Below are 20,635 nucleotides of genomic sequence, written 5' to 3'. Positions count from 1 at the left end.
CCTTACCAGCCCTCTCAGGAGATACAGATTGACCATAGATACTCAATTCACAGGCAGAAAGTCCCAGAACGTGCTATTACTTCCTTCTATAGCATCATAGTCTGTGCATTCTTCTACAGCTTATCCCAGGCAATGAATTGCATTGAATATTGCTGTGTGTAATATTTCTTCTTCTGTCTCCCTTTTGCTAGCACTCCTGGAAATAGCTGAAGCACAGACAAATACTTACATTGCAAAATTACGTTAAGAATTTCCCTTAACGTAAACTGCTCCCTAGCTCATATATCAAACATGAAGTGGGTAGATTGAACTTCTGTTTGCTGGGCAACTTCAGTATGTTACCCATCTACTTCTCCCACAACCATTGCCACTTTATTTCTTCCCTTCCTGGACACGATCTTAGTTTCCTAGAGCACCACAAACTGCAAGGCTTAAAATAACAGAAATGTATTCTGTCAGTTTAGGAGGCCAAAAGTCTGGAATCAAGGTGTTGGCAGGGTTGATTGCTTGCAGAGGCTCTGAGGGAGAGTTCATTCCTTGCTTCTCTCCTAGCTTTTGATGGCCGTCGGCAACCCTGGGTGTTCCTGGACTTGTGGCTGCATAACTCCCATCTCTGCCTTAGACTTCACATGGCTCTCTCCTCTGTTTCTTCTCCTTTTCTTTCTCTTACAGGGGCACTTACCATTGGGTCTTGGATCCACCCAGAGATGCATCCAGGATGATCTATCTTAGCATAATAACATTTGCAAAGGCCCTTTTTCCAAACATGGCTGCGGTCACAGGTTCCAGCTGGACATATTTTGGGAGACCACCATTCAACCTACTACAGGCATCTCGTGTAGGCATCCTGCCTGCAGCTCTCGGTATTCTCTGCATTTACCATGTGCTTTGGATTTGGAGTTGACCAGAAATATCTCCTCACCTCCACTGCAGCCTGTTCTTCAAACTCTGAATTGGTGTTGGCAGTGGAAAACCACTGGACCAGTAAAAATAATTGCGTTTCTGGCCTGGCTGTGGCCTCATAGAGAAGGCAGAAGAGAATCAGATGCTCTCTCTCATTTCAGGCTATTCAGATGACTGGGACTTTCACTGACTCACTGCATCTTGTGCTTTTCTTTTTATGTCTTTTAACCAAAAAGCTTGCTTATTTATTTATTTATTTATTTATTTATTTATTTATTTATTTTGCCCCCAGTGAGCAAAGTCCACTCTGTCCTCTCAGTCTGCCAATAGCCATGACTCATGGTTGCTATTCTGCAATCCTAAGAGACTCATGTCAGTCTGTACAGCTAAGAGCACACTGCTCATTCATGGAGAGCCTGCTGTATATGCAGACACTGCACATGATGTGAATTGTGCATTATTTAGTCCTTGTAACAAATCTTACGGTAGATAGCAATGCTTCATTTTACAGGTGAAATAACTGAGTCTCAAAGAAGTTACCCACCTCCCTGCAAAAATGCCCAAAGATAACACAATGGCAGTCACTATTGGAAGCCTGCCCTCTGATTCTGCCACCAAGCTGTGTCCATTGGCATCCAGCCTCCTCTGCACATCATTCACTCACGTGCTAACTTGGCATATATGCTCTGGCCATTTTTTATACCTATGGTTTTCTCACCAAGGTTGTTAATAAACATCCTGCATGCTTGCCAAGCACCTACCGGGTGCCTAGTCTATTCTTCTACTTCCAGTTGGTGTGCATGAAGGACCGTATAGGTATCTTCGTAGAGTAGGTGCTGGTCACAGTCCCATGGGAATGAATATGCCAGCTAACATCCCTCTGATGTTCTCTTGTAATTCATTACCAGTGACTCTGATTATTCCCTCACTATGACACCCTCAGCACTTACAAGCTAAGGTTGTGCTGTATTCGTTTGTTCTTGTTGAAATACGACTCCATAATTGCTTCTAAACAATTTTATTTATGCGTCTATTGTAGGCAGAGATCTAAATCTAGCAATTTAAGCCATTACTAGATGATGTCTATAAGGCTCTGAGCAAATTCCTGGGAGCTGGGCATGCAGTGGGGATTGGGCATCCTAGATCAACACGCATTTGTGTGTATGTCTATATAACAAAGCACCTTTTAATGAGGCCAGGGCTTTTTTCTTGTATTTATGCCCTAGTTCTCCATCCTCCCACCACCACCCGGCAACACGCGTGTTGCAGTACGGCCCACAAGGAGCTAACGTAATGGTGACCGACTGGTGGAGTCGATTTTCATACAGTTTTTGAGAACGAAGCAGATATCCAAGCCACAGCACACTATGGGTTCATTTGCTACCTTAGGAAATGAAACCCATTGCTTTAATTCCAGGAGGAGTTCGTCTTATTTCAAATTCTAGAGTACAGCCAATACAGCTATAGCAAGAGTCTGCCATGCCACGCCGGCTCGTGGTCGTTACCTCTTGGCTGTTGCCCAAATCTGAACATTATCTTGTCCCCAAGACTTTCCTTCTGGCCTGGTAGAAAAATGTTCTAATCTAATTGTCTGCCTCTATTGCGTCGACTCTTCTGGGAGATAATGGTCCCTGATGCTGTTCCACATCCTCACTTTTAGCTAACTTTGCATAATGCACATTACATTATCTCTGTCTTCTACCATTAAGGCCTGCAAAATCATGGGCGATTGATTAAGCCTGAGACTAGGCTAGAAATTTCTTTTGCAATGAAGCTCTTTCAGGAGTAACATATTTTAAAAAAACATATTCATAGGACACGTAGCAAAATAAATGAGACCACAGACCTCCACGTTCTGCAGAAGAAATGCTCTGCTGCCACCAAAGCTTTAGCTATTCATCAGGGGCAGTGGAATTAGAATCACAGAAGTTGCAATATTGTAAGAGAGAATGAATAGAAACGATGGCTCTGTTGTTTTCCTGTAGTCATTTTTAAAATGGTCTGTAGAATGTGCCTCCGGACAGAAAGGAATGAATGCAGAAAAGAGAAAATGTTACACATTTCTGTTAAACATCTTAGGCTTCCAGCTGTAGAAAATAGGACTGCTTCTTTTGAGAGAAGTGTGTCTGGTGCATTTTCCCATCGCTTACTAATAAAACAGGATAGACAGACTGACAGGCTGCCTGAAAAGCAGCCTCGCAGTGGAAGGACAGCATGATCACACATTTCAGCCTGGACACGGGAGCCAAGAGACTGTCATTTAATAAGTGGATGAAGAAATCATTTTCCTATGGCAAAAAGAGAGAAAAATATTCAGCTGCATCTCTATAACTCTATCAGGTTAAAATGAATATGTTAAGAGAATTAAGCTGCACCTACTTTATTAGTGTGACAGTGCCCTGGCTAGTTGGCTATATTAAAATGACAGACACAGTGACCCTGCTGAACTCTTCATGGTGATAGGCAGTCAGAAAATAATGGCTTTGTAGTTCTGCATCTGCTCAGATCTTTCCAGATTTGCTAACATGACCAACGTCTTTGTCTACTTATTATGACAGCTTGTTCTCTCCTGATTTGGGTCTTTATTGGCATGTGAGCATGGCAGCATTATATTTTGGCACGTCTGTATAATACTACAGAAATCACCTTACTTCAAACTTAATTCGGTGCCTGTCCTTCCTGCCTTGAAAAAGGTGGATAGCAGTATAATGCTTAAACATCAAACCTTCATTTTTTCTCTCCCTATGAACTCTAAAATCATTTTAATTGAAACAAGAAGGTTGTTGCCCCCTGTATTAGCATATGGTGTTTTTTCTTTGTATCAATCACCACGTTAAGAATTTTAAGATATCATCCCATTAAAGCTTCACAATAACCATGAAAGCTATTTATAATGACCCATTCCACTGATAAGAGGATGGAAGCTTCCAGAAGTTAATCTGGCATAAGGCCACTTGGCTGGGATTCGAATCCAGTCTTTTTTGACTTGGAAATATTTGTGGTTCCACCCACTCTAAGGCTGCCTTCACACAATGTAATTTGCCTCTTAGCGACCCTGTTGAAAAGAATGTAGAAGGGTGGAAAATCTGACCATGTTATCTTAAAATTGATAAGTTGGCTGAATACAGAGGCATACAGACTGACAATCCAAATGGCAAGGATTGCTGACCTGCTGCTGTCATGGTTCTATAGAGCCACTTACTATTTTTGACTGTTCCTTAGACCTATGGGAGCAAGTGGTGTGAATGAGGGATGGGACGAAGGGGTAAAACTTCTTTCTAAAGTAGGATTACGGCAATAACCCAGACTCACAGGTGTAACTTGCTGCTTTTCAGTTGTCCACAGGAAAACCAGTTTAAGTCAGTTCATTCCTGCTGTGTGATCTTGAAAAGTCACCTTAGTTACCTTAATTATTTCCATATTCTGTTGCACCTAACATCATGCCAAACAAATAGGAAACACGCAACAAATGGTAGATTTAGATGATTCTCTTCTTGTCTATTATCTATTCTATTATCCATTTGTTATTCATACAAGTGAAAATAAGTATTACACCTTTCTTGATAATTTTCTCCCATAACCAGTTCCCCTGGTTGCTCCCATTGCTTGCTGTATTTCCCAGCTTCTAAAACCCATATTTTTTTCCACATTTGGAAAATCCTGGAATTGCAATTCATTGTATAATTGGAGTAAAGGGAAGCATGCCAGCTCCCCAGAATGGCATCACCTGTGAAGGTGTGCTCCAAGCCACGTGTTCAAGGTATCTCTTCTTCTGATTGTCAACTCAGGTCACATATGTCTGAATTTTATCTTAAATTGGAATCACTACCTATCGCTAAATATACCACATGCCCCGTTACAATAAAAAAGTATTGTATACAAAATGGATTGTCAAGGGACTGAAAATCCAAGTGAAGACAGTAGACATAAAGAATTGCAAAGCTCGAGGAGATTGTTGTATCTTAAAGAACCAGGACTCAGATACTCTTGGTTTTGATAACATACAGAATAATGGGTGGTAACTTTTTTATTAAGTTTCTAAGATCTCTGTCAAACTAATATATTCAAGTCTCTATTCAAGAGAAAAAAAAAACGTTTTATATTTCTGCCAGATAATTCTTACTTCTTGCTTTAAAAATAAAATTGTGCATACGTCTCTTTTTAGCACATTCCCTGTTCCTCTTAGGTAACGTTGTCTCTGCTTTGCTGAGATGCTTTCTGATCCCGTTTGTGGTGTATGCAGTGTATGGGGAATGGCCCCTAAACATGCCTTTCCTGAATTCCTTATTTGCTGCTGACCTTCCTCCATCCCGAAAGTGTAGCCAAGGTGAAGGCCTCAGGGTTCTGAGGAGACAACAGCACCCAATCTACACCAAGTTCTACTGAAAACACAGGCATGCTCGTGTCATCAGAATATTGAAATGCTGACCAGGACGGAGGAGCTTTTGAAGAAAGAGTCTAAGGTCGCATCCCCAACCTGAGTGAATTCACCCCCTCTCCATGTGAAGAGAGAGAGAAACTTCTGCACACTGTTAACCTAGATGTGAAATAAGAATTTTCACAGGTGAAAAACCATTTCCAGGTTTTCATAGGGTCGAGTTGATAAGGTGGGAATTTCTAGTTTTTCATTCAGGAAAAATCTGGAGTAGTGGTCACCAAAGGTATGTTGTCCTCTCAATGCCTCAGGGTGAGAGGGAGGACACCTTCATCAGAGCTGAGGGAGGGACTCCTGTGGGGACGCCCATGGAGATTTCTAGATAGCATCCAGAGATCATCTGTGATTGAGCCAGCACTTGACACTAGCAGTATAGGAACCCAGACCAGTGAAGGTATGAGCAGAAGAGGCCAGCCAAGAAGTGACCACAGCCCACAACTACCACACCCACCATGGTCCAGGGGCCTGCGTTGGACTGAGGAGTGTCCTGCTCTTTCTCAATTCCACTTTGAAGCCCTCACACACAAAAACAGACATTTATCCCTCCCTGCCACTGCCAGATGACAGGTGCAAAATTAGAAATGGGACCCAGAGAAGAAGGCAGGGAGGCACCTGTGAGAAGCATGAGGGAGCTTGAGATGCACATTTTGAACTGCAGCGTAAAAGTATAGTAATATATTAATTTGAGTGAAACTCCCAGGAGAGACTATTGTAAACCAGGAGTGACTGAAAACAAATTTGGTTACTAAATGGAATAAACAAGTTGTTGGCTCCAGGCAGACCGTAGGCCAAAGTGGAAAGCTGGTATTGGTTATGAGTAAAAGTGAGGGCAGCCTCCTTGGTGTACACCCCTGGTGGGTGGAGTTTGTCTCCCACTCCATAAATTCCCCATTCTGTATTTACTTATTTATTTTATTTCTTTTTTTTTTGAAACAGAGTCTCGCTGCATCACCCAGGCTGGAGTGCAGTGGTGCGATATTGGCTCACTGCAACCTCAGTCTCCTGGGTACAAGCGATTCTCCTGCCTCAGCCTCCGTGGTAACTGGGATTACAGGCGCGTACCACGATGCCCAGCTAATTTTTGTATTTTTAACAGAGACAGGGTTTTGCCATGTTGGCCAGGCTGGTCTCGAACTCCTGACCTCAGGTAATCCACCCTCCTTGGCCTCCCAGAGTGCTAGGATTATAGGCGTGAGCCACCGTGCCCAGCCAGCTCCCCATTCTTTATCATAACATAGGGTCGTATCAAAGAAGAAGTTCAAAGAAGAGTTCCTTTACATTTGGGCTGAAACCTACTCTTGGCCCTTCACCTGGTAGCTCATTAGTGTTAACCTAAGAACTCTGTTTTTCACCTGAGCAGGCCCGTTGCTCTGGTAAACTCCTCAGGACATGACTGCTCTGTCTGCCCTTCCATACCTCTAGATGCTGGCTTGGATTGTTCTTCACCCTGAATTGCCTGGTTCTAGCTTTAATTCCATCTCAAATTGGATTTCCTCTCTTGCCTCTCTACAGTCTTCTCTACCATCCCTCATGCTAGTAAAATTCCTCTCCCAGTTCTAACTAGTGTTGATAGGCCCATATGGTATTCTGGACTTTGTCACTGAAAATCCTGAAATTCTTTGCTTCAGTCATTTGCAGTGTTTCAGGTTTATGGAGCCTCTCATGTTACACATGGCTACTAGAGTGGTGTACCCATATGGGGTTCAATTTCCTAACTCCCTTCTCCCTGACTGCTAATGTTTTTCCATCTGTTCAGGCTGGGCACTTCAGATCTCAAACACAATTTGTTAGTATCCATCTCCTTAGCTGTGGTAGAACAGTGACTTCTCCAGGGATGTTTCTGGGTTCGAGACTAATGTTCCATTTACCACATCTCAAGATCCTGTTCCTGTTTTGCAGAATAATCCCTGCTGTACTGTTTTTGTTTTTGTTGTTGTTGTTGTTGTTGTTGTTTTTCAAGTTACCAGGCTTTGTGCTCTTTTTCCCTGTAGTTTTTCTACTGTGTTTATCTGTTGTTTCCTACTAATCTATGCTGAGAGTCAGTTGGTCTAGTGTGCATAATTCAAATGTGGTTCGACAGCACAGGGACACAACAGACATGATTAGATCATTCATGTTGAGATCAGGAAGGATGGGGAAAAAATTTGATTTGGGGCTTGGGGAGCACAGTTAAAGTTTTTCCAGGATAGCCAAGGAGGATTTATAGTAATTTTTAAAAATTGTGTCAGGCCAATAAAGTTTATGAATTACATCCCGTCACAAAACTTAGATTGAAAACTGATCCAACAATGGCTAATAGCTGGAAAGAAAATGGTTACCCTATGTTTCAAAACAAAAGTAGAGGTTCAGTTGAACTGATAAATATGAATGTGTTTATACAGACAGGTGAACATAAGTTTTCAGTTTGGGGGAAAAGGCAAAGTATACACATCCCATATATTCATGGCCAGAGAATTCTATCTTTTTCATCATTCATTCATTTCATAAATAGTAGGTATAGGCATATCAACTATGTGCCAGGCACTGTGATAAGCACTGGGGTTACAGAAATAGGAGACATGGCTTTTGGTCTCTTCTTCGGAAACAGAATAGCTTCAGGCTGTGTAGTGCAACAGTGGTCTTCTGTGCTGGTTGTGTTAGGTAGGGAAGGTGGGGGCAGAGAGGAAGTTTGGGGAAGGCTGTCTAGAAATAATGATAGCTGACTGAATATTGAAGGGTGGGGACAGGGTTTTAGGAACAAAGAACAATTGATGCAGGCATGAAAAACAAGCAACACTTAACGGAACATGAGGGTATAGAAGGGAGGATGAGTGACACAGGGCAGGTAGGATGGGCACAGATCGAGATGGGTGTTCTTGGATGTGGTAAGAGATTCAGATTAGTTCTCTGATGTCTCTAGAAGGCCATCATTAATCTTCTCTTTTTTTGTTTTTTTCTGGTAGGGTTTATTTCAAACACTGAAAAAGTCCTTTGGGCTCTTGGGGCTCCCCACACTCATGGTTCCTTTCCCCACAACTCACTGCCCTTCTCCCAACAGAAAATCTATTTCAAGGACAGTATGTTTTCTAAACTGAACAATTAACATTGTGTGCTCAGCTAACTCTGCAGAACCAGAGGAGCTGTTTGCATCTGTCTATGCAGATTGAGTTTCTTTCATCTCACACCGGGTCTCCAGCCACATGGAAACAAGGCAGTTATCTGCAAAGCTGAACTAGATCTCATCTCTAGTCGACTCCACTTCCTCCTCTCATATTTATCCCACACCAGCCTCGTGGTTAAGAAGGAGGACCATCAGGAATGTTTTTATCAACTCCAAGCTCTAATTCATATTCCTCCAAATCTCTCACCCCACCCTCCCAACCCTACCCTCAAGATTTCACTGAGATTTCTCCCAACAGTTATTTGGAAAAAAGGTAAAACAAAAAATGTTCGAGGTCTTGGTGCTTAGCCCTAGGGGCTCCATGTGCTGGGACACTGATGGGCAGGGGCTTCTGCCTCTCTAACCCATGCCCAAGCCACCTCCTGACCCCTGGCTGCAAAAGATGGGAGGGGCGGAAGCCAGCACAGGACCTGTAACTGCCCAATGGGTTCACCTTACCTTCTGCCTAGACAGAGCTGATTTATCAAGACAGGGGACTTCCAACAGAGAAAGAGTAAAATTCTTAGAGCCGGCTGTGCGGAGACAGGAGTTTTATTATTCAAATCACTCTTCCCCAAGCGTTCCAGGATCAGAGATTTTAAGGATAATTTGGTGGGTGGAGGAAGGCCAGTGAGTCAAGAGTGCTGATTGGTTGGTTGGAGATGAAACCATAGGGAACTGAAGCTGTCCTCTTGCACTGAGTCAGTCAGTTCCAGGGTGAGCCACAAGATCACATGATCCAGTTTATCAATCTGAGTGGTGCCAGCTGATCTACCAAGCAAACTATCTCAAGCTCTGATCTTAGGAGAAGTTTAGGGAGGGTCAGAATCTTGTAGCCTCAGGCTTCATGACTCCTAAGCCATAATTTCTAATCTTGTGGCTAATCTGTTAGTCCTACAAAGGCATTCCAGTCCCCAGGCAAGAAGGAAGTTTGTTTTGGGAAAGGGCTGCTGTGGTCTTTGTTTGAAACTATAAACTATAAACTACGTTATTCCCAAAGTTAGTTTCAGCCTACACCCAGTAATGAACAAAGACTGCTTGGAGGTTAGAGGCAAGATGGAGTTGGTTCAGTCAGATCTCTTTCATTGTCTCAGTTACAATTTTGCAATGGCGATTTCAGACCCAGAGGTTCAGCATCTCAGGATCTGGCAGAGCCCTGGGCAGGATCATTCAACTTGGCCACCTGCTGGCTTGCTGGTGATGAGTGAGGATTTTCTGGGGGCAGATCCTGTGTGGTGGGGATGTGGTCACCAGTCATCAGGTTCTTGTCTGGTTGTGCACTTGGCAGCTGCTTATTCTCCTACTTGGCTTTGACCATGTTGTAGTCTCCTGAGTCAAAGTACTTTTTCCCTTTCCAGAGTCACTTCATAAGGAAGCTAGGCCCCCAGGCCTTTGTCCTAGGCTTGGATATTTGGCCTTTAGCTTTGCCTTCTCCACTCTCTCAGGGAGAGTACCTTCTTTCTCCTGCATTTCCTGCTTCTTCTTGCCTGTCTCCTCCACAGTGTTCTCGTTTAGTTTCTGGGACATTGTGGGGCTGGGACAATAGAGTATAGGAGGTCCAGAAAGTCAATCAACTGAGAGGTGGGGAGGGGAAACGGGACATCCTGTGATGCTGCTTTGGCCCTGTCAATAGGGTTACTCCCCATCAATCATCTTAAGCAGGGGGTGGTCTAAACAAATTTTCATTCCAGATAGCTGAGGCAGAGGCAGGGAGGCTAGTAGGAGACTGCCGTTGTGATCTAAGAAATGATGAAATGATGGCGAGGCTGAATCCAAGCAGTTCTCCAGAACAGAAGGACACTCAGAAGATATGTGACTGCATGGAGATGGGGGACAAGTCAGGGCAGTGCTTTGGATATGGCCCAGTTTCCAAGCTTGTGAAACTAAGTGGGTTATGTACCATTCACTGAGTTAAGAAGGAACGAATGAGTGTGGGGTGGAAGAGAATGAGGTTTTTTTCCTGAATGTGTTTGTGTTGGGGTTTGTTATAATGAGTCTCAGGGCCTGGGGGCATCAAAGAAGGGATGATCACTTTGCTTCTGGAGCACAAGAGAGAAAAACCCAGGCTGGATATTTACATCATTGGAGGGAAAAAAAAGGGCCAAGGACAACATCTTGTTAGTTAACCTCTCTTGTTAGTTAACCTCTTGGTCTGCGGACTGAATTGTAATGGCTTCTACCTCAGACAGTAATCGGATAAACGGAGATAACAATATGTTAGCTATGAAAAAGACACCTGTGCAATGTGCAACGACTGCTGCTTATTATTAATATGTTATTAATTCGTTGAAGGTGGAAGAAGCACTTAGACTTTTCATATAATTTATTTCTAAATTTAAATTTACGTGATAGTTCCTAGAGATACTTCCAGAGACTCCAGAGAGGACCCACCTTCTCGGAGGTGCCCCTGTCATCATCACCCACCCAAGTGGACTAAAAACTGTTAAAGTCACCAAGCTGTTTTTTTGGTTTGTTTGTTCGTTTGTTTGTTTACATCATTGTCAGATGGCATCTTTCAAGTGAGGGCAAACTCACACATAACAAAGGCAGTGCTATAAGGAGTAGAAATAATAACTGAAAATGTGTTATCAAGCAGTAAATGAGTTTCAGGATTCTGGGAAAACATGGTTGGTATTGGTTTGACTTTAGAGAAGGTCACAGAAAAAAAGGTGCTGTGGACTCCTCAGCGATAACTGGGGGCCTGGGGTGGGGGGTGGGGGGAACCTCATCTGGCCCAGAAGGGAATGTTCTGGGTCACAAGCAGTTCCTGAGGATACCTGGGGATGCCACTTTGTTCATGCTCTTCTAAAAGTCAAGGTAGATGTTGGGCTGAACTTTTAGGCTGCATTCACGTGATTGGGGTAGAACAGTTTAACACATTGCCCTTTGCTCTCATTGAGTCATGTGCATTTGTTCATTCTAAGTCTCTTCTCCCCATTTCAAATTATTTCTTCCCACCTGCTTGGAACAATGGCAGCATTGCATGTTGGCCTCAAATAAGTTAAGATTCCTAAGTTCCTAACTAGCCATAGCACAAAGCTTTTCAGCTTGACTGGCCTCAAGGGTTTTCTCAGAACTCATCAATTCTTCCAGAAAACTTTGCTCAGGACATGCAGACTGTAAGAATGTGTTCTCCCCAAAATGTATTAAGAATTATTTATTTAAAAATATAAAAACTTCCTCTAAACAGTTGGGGAATATCATTGCAGAAAATATATAAAAGGGGTACACAATTAATTTCTCTCCAGATATAATACTATAGTAACTTATTTAAAGTTGAAAGAGAATAATTTGCATCTGGAGGAAGGTATTATAAATGTGAGTTCTGGTCCTTTCATGTACCTAACGTCTTTGGAATTTGTCTTTAAAGTCGTGCTGTTTTGGACTCACAGCTCCAATACAGACGACTTCCACCCTCCCCTCGGATTGATTAAGTGAAAATGAGAGAAGGAAATAATATTATCCAGAAGATGCACATACCCCACCAAGCCACGCAGATTATACTTTCATGCGTAGGGGTAGTTTAGACACTTCAAGTCTGTATGGATCCCTCAGGCTTGAGTTGGGTTTTGTAGTGATGCCCCAAGAGCTTCATGCCATTTTTAGATACATTTGTTCAAAAACAGATCAAGAATCGATTTAGATTTGGGAGGTAAAGATAGATGTGCACTAACTGTGGGTGGGCTGTGCAGTGAGAAGGCAGTGCCGGGGCTGGTAGTGGTGGCTCAGGTGGGTGCACACTGAAGAGGGAAAGACCAAGGGATGGGGCGAGGCATTGCTGTCATCCGTCTTGAATGGAACAGTTGTTTCATTCTGAAAGTGCTTGAGAATATACTCTTTGGTGCTTTGAGTTTGGCTAATGGTGCATAGTCTTGTTGTTCTGATGAAATGACTTCAAACTCGTTGCCATTATTGAGAAACAAGTTCTCTCCAAATAAGTTGGAGAAGACATTCTCCAAGGAAACAATCTCTTAAATGTGAGATATTTGTGGACTTTTTCCATAAAATCCAGCAGTGCCCCCTTATTTGTGGTTTTTCTTTTCGCGGTTTCAGTTGCTTGCAGTCAAGTTGAGTCCAAAAAATTGCATTACTACTCTTGCACTTTGGAGCCATGATGAGGTAAAATAACGGTGACTTGAACACAAGCACCACGATACCATGACAGTGGCTCTGATAACCAAGACAGCCCCTGAATGACTAACAGGGCTGGTAGCGTCTAAAGTGTGTATATGCTGGACACGGGGACGATTCACGTCTTGACGTCTTGGGGTGCAGGATGGCCTGAGATTTCATCACACTACTCAGAACAGTGTGCAATTTAAAGCTTATGACATGTTTATTTCTGGAATTTCTCATTTATGTCACAAGGTGTATGTCATCCACCTCACTTCATCTCCTCACATTGGCACATCACAGGAAGAAGGGTGAGCACAGTATTTTGAGAGAGAGGGACCACATTCGCATAACTTTTCTTACAGTGTATTGTTATAATTGTTCTATTTTATTATTAATTGTTGTTAATCTCTTACTGTGCCTAATTTATATAAATTAAACCTTATTGTAGGTATATATGTATGGGAATAAGTATGTATTCCCATACATCATTAATATGTATGGGAATAAGCATGGTGTATGAAGAGTTCAGTACTATCCCTAGCTTCAGATACCCACTGGGGATCGTGGAACATATCCCTCACAGATAAGGGAACTACTGTAGTGATATCAATGCATTAATTCTGGAAAAATATTACATTTCAGTCTTGGTATCAAATTCTATCAGAGAATAATTTTTAGGACTATGAGTAACCCAAGGACCATGAATGAAGTAGATTCCATGTCAGTAGGAAGAGAAGTTTTGGGGATGTGTGTGCATGTTTTCATATGACTTGCACCTGTCTGGAAGCAAAACTGTTTCTAATTATTTTTAAATAACTAGAAGTCAATCTAATATAAACTATACACAAAAGCCAGATTGCAATCACTAAATTTGTTACATCATAGGCAGAGATAATTTTAATAAAACATATTCACCAAGTATGTCCAATTTCTGTCATGACAGTGCTAACTTATATGCTCATCAAATATTTGATAAATGAATATGTTAATGACTGTAACTTCTTTTCTGGGAATGCCTTAGCTGGGGCTCAACACATTGTTAGTGAGAAGAAAATGGATGACTGAGAGGAGGTTTATAAAGTGGGGATGGGGAGAGGAGCTGGAAGCCATGAACAAATTCATTCTCAGAGGCACAGATCCTGCTGTATGAGCCAGGACCTATGCTAGGAGCTAGATTCACAAATACGAGGATGCTATGGGCTTTGCCCTTCCCAAGCTTCTTGTACAGTAAAACCACAACCCATAAATCTTGCTTAACTAAGTTTAGCAAGTTATCTGCCTGTCTATTTATCTATCTATCTATCTATCATCTATCTGCCTATCTATCATCTATCTGCCTGCCTATCTATCTATCTATCATCTATCTACTGTCTATCTCTAGATAAATATATAGATATATACACATAATGTGTAGTATTCAATAATACTATATGAAAATTATGTTAAAGGAGTTGTATTAGTCAGGGTTCTCTAGAGGGGCAAAACTAATGGATACATGTATACATGTATACATGAAGGGAGTTTATTAAGGAGAATTGACTCACTCGATCACAAGGTAAAGTCCCACGCTAGGCCATCTGGAAGCTGAGGAACAAGGAAGCCAGTAGTGGATCTGTCTGAGTCTCAAAACCTCAAAAGTAGGGACACCAACAGTGCAGCCTTCAGCCTGTGGCCAAAGGCTTGAGAGCCCCTGGCAAACCAGTGGTATAAGTCCAAGGGTCCAAAAGCCAAAGAACCTGGAGTCTGATGTTTGAGGGCAGGAAGCATCCAGCAGAGGAGAAAGGTGAGAGCCAGGAGACTCAGCAAGCCTGCACGTTCCACTTTCTGCCTGCCTTTTCTAGCCATGCTGGCAGCCGATTGGATGGTGCCCACCCACATTGAAGGTGGGTCTTCCTCTCCCAGTCCACTGACTCAAATGTTAAACTCCTCTAGCAACACCCTCACAGGCACACCCAGAAATAATACTTGCATCCTTCAATTCAATCAATTTGACACTTAATATTAACCATCACAGGAGATAAATCCCTGGACTTCAAGAGAACCTATCGTCACCCATCATTTTAGGCATCATTTCATATGGGGAGTAAAACTATGCTATATAAGATATTATGTACAGACTGGGGTTGGAAAGCTATGGCCCACAGACTGAATTAGGCCCACTGACTGTTTTTATAAGTAAAGTTTTATTGGAACACAGCCATGCCCATTTTTAAAATGTAATGTCTCCAGCTGCTTTCTGACAAATAGTAGCAAACAATGACAGAGTGGAGTTCTTATGGTGGAAACAACATTCTCCAAAGCCTACAACATTTTCTCTCTGACCCTTTACAGAGAAAGTTTGCTGATTTCTGGCATAGGACAATATTATATAATAGGCTTTCATTTTAAATATTGGGCACCACTAGTTAAGTCTTATTTTCTTCCAAACATAACAGCTATATAAAATCTAACCCTACAGAGCCCAGGAGCCTACACACTATTATTTAGTTCTTATGTCTCATTGATATAAGTAATTTTTATTATCTTATGATTATTTCTAGAAGTCTTTTGGTATAGTTCTTTCTATATCTAGCAGTTTGTGATTTTTTTACTTTAACTGCAATATGTAGCAGTTTGTGAGGGATAAAATAAAACCCCTTTTTCCTTCTGTTTAAATATATGGAATGTCAGCAAAAGCCTCCTGTTAGCAGTAGCTGAATCTAAGAAATGAACCTTTTATACATTGGCTTACACTATTTTGTCCAAAGCCAAAAACGGATAATGAAGGAGGAAAATGACAAATGTTCTTTCCTAAAGAGAAGCATCCAAGGGTAGAGAAGACCACAGGTGACTATAAAACAAGGAAGCCCCGTAGCTAAGGGGTTCACAGGTAAGCCCAGGACATGTGGACTGTGGAAGACCATTAATGTGACACGCTCTGTGGTATTCAGATACCTGCTGCATGCTGGGTTCGGCTCTAGGGAACTAAGAAAAGATGAAGATGGCTATGGAAAGGTCAGTGGCAATGGGTAAAGACATGGAAAGCTATTTCTATAACAGTAAAGGAGACTGAGTTAATTTATCTTGGAAAATAAAAAAGGTAAGAAACGGCTTGCCTTCATTTTTCTACCATTTATGTCCATTATGATAGAAAGAGTAAATACTTGCTTGTTGATTGATTAAAACACAGGTGAGATAGAGAATGACTTAGCAAAAGGTATTTTAGTTGCAAACGACAGAAATACAAGAACTAGTAAGTCTAACAATGTGTCTTTGTGGCTCTTGAACTCCAACAAAAGACTTTAACAGCAAGGAATTAGAAAACCCAGGCTGCACATGGGTCTTGGGAATGATTGGAACAAGGGTCCTGAATTCTGTCTGGATTCCCTTTCCAGCAATACATGCAAACTTTCTTCTCTCTCCTTCCAGTCTGCCCTTCTCCCTACCACTTTGAGCATGGCAGATGATAGCTTTTGAAATTTATATCATATATCCTTGGCCACATAAAAAAAAAAAAAAAGAAAAGGACATATCTCAAACTCTTTTTATGATCCCAGGGAACAGAAAATCCTGGGGAAAAGATTTATTAGCCCGACTTGGGTCAGGCATCTGCTCTTGGGCGAGTCACCTTAGTCCAGTGAGTGAGGTTGTGTGGTGATAGTGATAATATTCTGCACCTGCATTAACCATACAGATGAAGGAAGGAAAACTTAATAGCCAAGTGAAAATTGGCAGAAATTTCTAAGTGAACACTGCATCATTTCTTTATCTTCACTTGGAAAAATCCAGAAGAAATAGCTCAGTCTGCAACATGAAGGATTTAGGTTAGAAAGAAATGAGATTATTCTGACATTAGAGCTTATTACACACTAGAATATGTTACTGAAAGAAGCAGTAAAATGTCTTTTCTTAGAGGTTTTTAAAAATAGAATTCATTTCTCATCAGTTGAGATGCAAATAGTTTTCAAAATGGATTAGACACACAGAAATTTTGTTTGACATGCAAACTCTTGACAAGGTCCTGCCTCTTTTGCCAGTAAATTCAGCTCATTCTAGCCTTTTGGTACAATTCAACAAATATTTATTAAATGTCCACTAGGTGCAAAGCGTTAAGCTAGAGCTAAAAGGTTTATATTATGTTATGGAGATTTAGAAAACTGCAAATGGGCTGGGTGTGCTGGCTTATGCCTGTAATGCCAGTACTTTGGGATGCTGAGGCGGGCAGATCACTTAAGGTCAGGAGTTTCAGACCAGCTTGGCCAACATGGTGAAACCCTGTTTCTACTAAAAATACAAAAATTAGCCAGGCGTAGTGGTGCATGCCTGTAGTCCCAGCTACTCAGGAGGCTGAGGTAGGAGAATGTCTTGAACCCAGGAGATGGAGGTTGCAGTGAGCCGAGATTGTGCCACTGCACTCCAGCCTGGACAACAGAACAAGACTCCATACCCCACCACCCCCCCCAAAAAAAACTGCAAATGACTGTAATATGTGGATAGTTGAGGCCATTGTCACAAAGGAGATTTAGATTTATTGCTGTGGAATTTTAAAGCATGAGGGAGAGTCATGAAAGAGAGAAAAAGAGAGAGAGATGCTAACAGGGAAACAAGGAAACACAGAATTAGCAAAGTGTTAGTTGATAGCCTGAGATTTGAAATACTCTTTTGGGGTAAATAGGATTTCAATAGCTAGAGATGTGTGAAAAGGCATTTAGGACAGTTACAAGTTTGTGAACAGTGATTTGGATCATGTTCAGGGAAGCAGAGTCATTCTTTTAAATGGAAACCTGCGGTACTAGCAGGGAAGAGATAACAGAAAAGATTACCAAAAAAAAAAAAACAGACAAACAAAAGCAGGGATCATCCTCTAGAAGGCCTTAAATATGCTGAGTTTTAAGTTTTGTTTGTTTTGTTTTAGGAAGATTAGTATGGTAATGTGACCATCCAACCAGTTCTTCCTGCCCCACTGCACAAATAGAGACCACAGCATTGCAGTAAAGAAAGAGTTTAATTGACGTGAGGCTGGCCATGCCATACAGGAGACCAAGTTACTACTCAAATCAATCTCCTGGAAGGCTTGTAGGTCAGGGGTTTTTCAAAGGCAGTTTGGGGAAGGGGGTGGGTGTGGCTAAAATGGGTGCTTGCTGCTGATTGGCTGGGGCAGAGATGAACTCATAGTGGGTTGAAGCTGTCCTCTTGAGCTGACCTGCTTCTGGGTGGGGCCACAGAAGCAACAGCAAGGTTGGTGGGGGCCAGGTGGAGCCATGGGTATCAGACCTGCAAAAAACCTGGAAAGATAACTCAACAGGCCAGTCTACAATAGAGATGTTATCTGTAGGACAGAGCTTGTGACCAGTCTATGCCTTAGCAGAATTCAGGTTCCTCCCCTTCCCCTAGCCTGATGGCATTTTCATTAACTTTACAAAGGTGGTTGAGTTTTGGGGAAAGCCTATTACCATGTAAACTATAAACTAAAGTTAGCTTAGCCTAAGACCAGGAATGATTAAGGGAAAGGCAAGATGGGGGGTTAAATCAGACTTGAGCTGCCATAATTTTCTCACTGTTATAATTTTTGCAAAGTCAGTTTTAGTAACACTGTGAGACATGTCATGCCAAGGAAAGAGCAGAAGTTGGGAAGAAGAATTTGAAGGTCAATGCAGAAACTTATCCTGAGTCATTTAACTAGGTGGTGGTGCAGAAATGGAAAGAAGTATCTATGTGGGAGGGAGATGGTAAGGAAATAACCTACAGGGCTGATTGATTAATGGGTTTTATGTATTGTGTACTCTCAAAACACTAAGCATTAATCAAAAAATACAATTCTTTAATTTCCTAATTCTTTAAATACTAGACCTTTATTTACATATACTTTCAAGCCTCACATCAACTAAATAAATAGGTCAGCGTTTGTCCACATTTTCATATGAGCAAACAGATTTAGAGCTCTTGAATAATTAGCTGAGGCCGTATTGCTAGCAATCTGCTAAGTGGGACTCTGAACCCAGGATGTCTGGCTCTATTGCTCATGTTCTTAACTACAGGCAGCTCTTCTCTAATTGTATGGAGGGAACAGGATAAGTGTGAGAAAACAAGGAGGTTTCAACCCTGGTAGATTGAGAGGTGTTTCAGTTACAGGTACATAATAGACTACCCAAGACCTAGTGGCTTAACACAACCACCATTTTGTTGCAGTCCATGATTTTGTCTGTTAGAAACTTTGACAGGCTTGGCTGGGGAAGCCTATTATACAAGACATGGACAAACAACACTCAGTGCCATTCAGCTGGCAGATGGGCTGGTCTAGAAGGAGCAAGACAACTTCATTCCCAGGTCTGGCACCTTGGTGGGGATGACTGAAAGTCTGGGTTCAGCTGGAATGAAGACCAGAGCCCTGCATGTGACATCTTCAGCAACAGGGTCTCAGGCAGTCAGTGGATTATTTTTGCCTGTTTTGGAACTTTATGTAAATGCAATCATATGGTGTGTATTGGTTTCTTTGACTCAACACTATGGTTGTGAAAGTCATCCATGTTGTTACGTGCAGTTGTACTTCATTCATTTTCAATGTAGTATAGTATCACATTATGTAAATATACTGCATTTTAATTATTCATTCTACTACTAATGGACAATTGAGTCATTCCTAGTTTGAGCTATAATGAATAGGGCTAGTACGAATACTCTTGTATTCATACTCTTGTATATTGGGTGAAATATGTTCACATTTCTGTTGAGTTACATTCCTAGCAGTAGAACTGCTGAGTCACAGGATATGCTTCTGTTAGCTTTAACTATTTTCTATACTGTTTTTACAAATTTACACTCTTGCCAGCAGTGTATGAGAATTTCAGTTGTTCCACATCCACTAGTAATATCAGATCTTGTTAATTTTAGCCATTTTAGCTTTGCTGAAGGGACTGTTTTGATGTAGGTTGACCCCAAATCAGAGAGAGGGCGTCTCTCTCCCACTCCATCATTCTCTGCTTAACCAACTCTTTATGCCTTCCCAACACATTATGAAAGATGCCTGTTTGATTCTTCCATTTAAGTCTTTTCTTATCTTATAAAAATTCTACTGAAGCTTTATAGAAATGGTTCAAATGGACCTTCCATTCAAATAACCTCTCCTGACATTTAATCAGTACTCTTTCCACATCTTTCAGCCAAATAACATTCACTTCCTTTTGCTGTATATGTTCTTATGTAGAAATAAGAGTATCAACATCCATCACAGTGCATTACATGTGGAAAATATACTTTCAGGTGAACACTTGTTGAATTTTGGATATTTTGAGGATTTTCAGATTTAGTTCAACCCCATCCAATATGTTTCCTTTGTAAGAGACTTAAGAGTAAATTTGGGCTCAGCTGCCAGGAAGTGAAAGAGAAAATGATCTATACATGCAGATATGGATGGAGCAGAAGATGTTTTCCTAAATCACAAAATCGAAAGAACCATGTCTACACAGGACTCAGAGGAGTGAAGGCTTTGAAGTAATTTAGTAATGTGGGAATGGTCAAACATTTTCTTCTGTAAAATCTCCTGCTGTCTGCCCTTTCGTTTTTTTCCCTTCTCATTCTCTTTCTTCCCAGGCCTGTGATAAGGCTAGATAACATAAGGAAGTCACTTAGCACAGTGTCCAGCCTATAATGCTTCTGGTCCTGCTTTTGATGATGATGATAGAAGAGATAGTAGTATCTGCTTCTTTAAGATATTTTCAAGTGTGAAATTAACTGAGTTAGTGTATGTGAGGTGTCTTCTAGAAAGTTTGACATATAGTGATCTTCAGAGCAGATGCAGAGGAAGCCAGACAAGAGAGGATAAATAAAGCAGGCAAGATGATACCGCCAGAGATAAGACAAGACTTCTGTGCTCTCTGCATTTGCCTTTCTAGGAAGCTGGTAGTTTAGCTTTCCTTGGGCTTTCTACAAAAATGTGCTGCATCTGAACTTGAGCAATTTTGAGTGTTTCTCTTCCTTGCAAACAAATGAGCCTTGACTTGAGCAGTCCCTTTAGTAGACATGTCATACATTATAGTACTTTTTGTGACCCTCTCCTCTCTCCA

The 20,635-nt window shown here is 41.5% G+C and overlaps 1 protein-coding gene and 1 pseudogene across 3 annotated transcripts in view; one reads left to right on the top strand and one right to left on the bottom strand.

Annotated features, from left to right (window-relative positions):
- Positions 1–20,635, top strand: part of MACROD2 (mono-ADP ribosylhydrolase 2) — a 2,100,238-nt gene that overhangs the window by 1,664,005 nt on the left and 415,598 nt on the right. The gene's annotated exons all lie outside the window — the stretch shown is intronic.
- Positions 9,644–10,004, bottom strand: LOC116270697 (annotated as a pseudogene).

Source organism: Papio anubis, chromosome 16 (genome assembly GCF_008728515.1).
Source record: "Papio anubis isolate 15944 chromosome 16, Panubis1.0, whole genome shotgun sequence".
In the NCBI taxonomy this organism is placed as follows: domain Eukaryota; kingdom Metazoa; phylum Chordata; class Mammalia; order Primates; family Cercopithecidae; genus Papio; species Papio anubis.
Note: the sequence above shows the minus strand (reverse complement) of the source record. Positions and strands in the feature narration are given on the sequence as shown.